We start from the raw sequence: 4,414 nt of genomic DNA on the forward strand, positions 1-4,414 counted from the left end.
GATTTACCAATATCATTTTGGGGTTATGCATTAGAGATAGCTGCATTCACATTTAAATAGGGCACCATCAAAATCCGTTGAGACGACGCCTTATGAACTGTGGTTTTGCAAGAAACCAAAGGTGTCGTTTCTTAAAGTTTGGGGTTGTGATGCTAATGTGAAAAAGTTTCAACTTGATAAGCTCGAACCCAAATCGGAGAAGTGCGTCTTCATAGAATACCCAAAGGAAACTGTTGGGTACACCTTCTATCACAGATCCGAAGGCAAAATCTTTGTTGCTAAGAATGGATCCTTTCTAGAGAAGGAGTTTCTCTCGAAAGAAGTGAGTGGGAGGAAAGTAGAACTTGATGAGGTAATTGTACCTGCTCCCTTATTGGAAAGTAGTTCATCACAGAAATCAGTTCATGTGATTCCTACACCAATTAGTGAGGAAGCTAATGATGATGATCATGAAGCTTCAGATCAAGTTACTACCGAACCTCGTAGGTCTTCCAGAATAAGATCCGCACCAAAGTGGTACAGTAATCCTGTTCTAGAAGTCATGTTACTAGACCATGATGAACCTATGAACTATGAGGAATCGATGATGAGCCCAGATTCCGCGAAATGGCTTCAGGCCATAAAATCTGAGATAGGATCCATATATGAGAACAAAGTGTGGACTTTGGTTGACTTGCTCGATGATCAACAAGTCAAGGTAAATAAATGGATCTTCAAGAGGAAGACGGACACTGATAGTAGTGTTACTATCTACAAAGCTCGACTTGTTGCAAAAGGTTTTCGACAAGTTCAAGGTGTTGAATACGATGAGATTTTCTCACTCGTAACAATGCTTAAGTCTGTCCGAATCATGTTAGTAATTGCCACATTTTATGAAATCTGGCAAATGGATGTCAAAACTGCATTCCTTAATGGATTTATTAAAGAAGAGTTGCATATGATGCAACCAGAAGGTTTTGTCAATCCTAAAGATGCTAACAAAATGTGCAAGCTCCAACGATCCATCTATGGACTGGTGCAAGCATCTCAGAGTTGGAATATACGCTTTGATAAGTTGATCAAAGCATATAGTTTTATACAGACTTGCGGTGAAGCCTGTATTTACAATAAAGTGAGTGGGAGCACTACCGCCTTTCTGATAAATATATGTGAGTAACACATAAATGATGTAGAATTTTTCTGGAAAGCATAAAGGAGTATTTGAAAGGAGTTCTTTAAAAAACCCTCAGTAAAGCTACTTACATATTGAGCATCAAGATCTATTGAGATAGATCAAGACGCTTGATAAGTTTTTCAATAAGTACATACCTTGTCAAGATTTTGAAATAGTTCAAAATGGAACAGTCAAAGAAAGAGTTCTTGCCGGTGTAGCAAAGGTGTGAAATTGAGTAAGACTCAAATCCCGACCACGGCAGAAAATAGAAAGAGAATGAAAGTCATTCCCTATGCATCAGTCATAGGTTCTATAAAAGTATGCCATGCTATGGACCAAACCTATTGTATACTCTGCCCTGGTTTGGCAAGGGGGTACAATAGGGATCTAGGAGTAGATCACTGGACATTGGTCAAAATTATCCTTAGTGGAATAAGGATATGTTTCTCGATTATGGAGGTGACAAAAGGTTCGTCGTAAAGGGTTACGTCGATACAAGTTTTGGCACTGATCCAGATGAATCTAAGTCTTAATCTAGATACATATTGAAAGTGGGAGCAATTAACTAGAGTAGCTCCGTGCAGAGCATTGTAGACATAGAATATTTTCAAAATACATACGGCTCTGAATGTGACAGACCCGTTGAATAAACTTCTCTCACGAGCAAAACATGATCATACCTTAGTACTCTTTTGGGTGTTAATCACATAGCAATGTGAACTAGATTATTGACTCTAGTAAACCCTTTGGGTGTTGATCACATGACGATGTGAAATGTGAGTATTAATCACATATAGATGTGAATATTGGTGTTGAATCAAATGATGATGTGAACTAGATTATTGACTCTAGTGCAAGTGGGAGACTGAAGGAAATATTCCCTAGAGGCAATAATAAAGTTATTATTTATTTCCTTATATCATGATAAATGTTTATTATTCATGCTAGAATTGTATTAACCGGAAACATAATACATGTTTGAATACATAGACAAACAGATTGTCACTAGTATGCCTCTACTTGACTAGCTCGTTGATCAAAGACGGTTATGTTTCCTAGCCATAGACATGAGTTGTCATTTGATTAATGGGATCACATCATTAGGAGAATGATGTGATTGACATGACCCACTCCGTTAGCTTAGCACGCGATCGTTTAGTATGTTGCTGTTGCTTTCTTCATGACTTATACAAGTTCCTATAACTATGAGATTATGCAACTCCCATTTATCGAAGGAACACTTTGTGTGCTATCAAACGTCACAACGTAACTGGGTGATTATAAAGGAGCTCTACAGGTGTCTCTGAAGGTACATGTTGGGTTGGCGTATTTCGAGATTAGGATTTGTCACTCCGATTGTCGGAGAGGTATCTCTGGGCCCTCTCGGCAATACACATCACTTAAGCCCTGCAAGCATTGCAACCAATGAGTTAGTTGCAGGATGATGTATTACGGAACGAGTAAAGAGACTTGCCAGTAACGAGATTGAACTATAACGAGATTGAACTATATATTGAGATACCGACGATCGAATCTCGGGCAAGTAACATACCGATGACAAAGGGAACAACGTATGTTGTTATGCGGTTTGACCAATAAAGATCTTCGTAGAATATGTAGGAGCCAATATGAGCATCTAGGTTCTGCTATTGGTTATTAACCGGAAACGTGTTTCGGTCATGTCTACATTGTTCTCGAACCCGTAGGGTCCGCACGCTTAAGGTTTCGATGACAGTTATATTAGGAGTTTATGAGTTTTGATGTACCGAAGGAGTTCGGAGTCCCGGATGAGATCGAGGACATGACGAAGAGTCTCGAAATGGTAGAGACGTAAAGATCAATATATTGGACGACTATATTCGGAGTTCGGAAAGGTTCCGAGTGATTCGGGTATTTTTCGGAGTACCGGAGAGTTACGGGAATTCGCCGGGGAGTATATGTGCCTTATTGGGTTTTAGGGGAAAGAGAGAGGAGAGGCTGGGCGCCCCCCCAAGGCCTAGTCCGAATTGGACTAGGGGGAGGGGCTGCGCCCCCTCCTTCCTTCTCTTCTCTCCCCGCTTTCCTTGACTCCTACTCCTACTACTTGAAAGGGGGGGAATCCTACTCCCGGTGGGAGTACAACTCCCCATGGCACGCCCCCTCCTAGGCCGACCGCCCCCTCCCCCCTTGCTCCTTTATATACGAGGGCAGGGGGGCACCTCTAGACACAACAACAATTGATCTCTTGGATCTCTTAGCCGTGTGCGGTGCCCCCCTCCACCATAGTCCACCTCGATAATATCGTAGCAGTGCTTAGGCGAAGCCCTGCGACAGTACAACATCAGGATCGTCACCACGCCGTCATGCTGACGGAACTCTCCCTCGACACTCGGCTGGATTGGAGTTCGAGGGACGTCATCGAGCTGAACGTGTGCTAGAACTCGGAGGTGTCGTAGTTTCGGTGCTTGATCGGTCGGGCCGTGAAGACGTACGACTACATCAACCGCGTTGTTCTAACGCTTCCGCTTTCGGTCTACGAGGGTACATGGACAACACTCTCCCCTCTTGTTGCTATGCATCACCATGATCTTGTGTGTGCGTAGGATTTTTTTTTGAAATTATTACGTTCCCCAACAGAAGCGGCTTGGACCGACATTACGCTACGCTTACGGGAGACTGGTTTTACCACCGTGCTTTGCACACAAGTGACTAGCGGGTGTCAGTTTCTACAACTTTAGTTGAACTGGGTGTGGCTACGCCCGGTCCTTGAGAAGGTTAAAACAGCACTAACTTGACGAACTATCATTGTGGTTTTGATGCGTAGGTAAGAACGGTTCTTGCTCAGTCCGTAGCAGCCACGTACAACTTGCAACAACAAAGTAGAGGACATCTAACTTGTTTTTGTAGGGCATGTTGTGATGTGATATGGTCAAGGCATGATGCTATATTTTATTGTATGAGATGATCATGTTTTGTAACCGAGTTATCGGCAACTGGTAGGAGCCATATGGTTGTAGCTTTATTGTATGCAATGCAATCGCCCTGTAATTGCTTTACTTTATCACTAAGCGGCAGCGATAGTCGTAGAAGCAATAGTACGCGAGACGACAACGATGCTACAATGGAGATCAAGGTGTCGCGCCGGTGACGATGGTGATCATGACGGTGCTTCGGAGATGGAGATCTGAAAGTGCTAGTTATCGACTAGAGGGGGGGGGGGCTGAATAGGTGATTTTTATCTAAGTCTTCATAACGTGGAAGTTTCGAAGACAAACAATAGAA

This window comes from Triticum dicoccoides, chromosome 3B (genome assembly GCF_002162155.2).
Source record: "Triticum dicoccoides isolate Atlit2015 ecotype Zavitan chromosome 3B, WEW_v2.0, whole genome shotgun sequence".
Lineage (NCBI taxonomy): Eukaryota > Viridiplantae > Streptophyta > Magnoliopsida > Poales > Poaceae > Triticum > Triticum dicoccoides.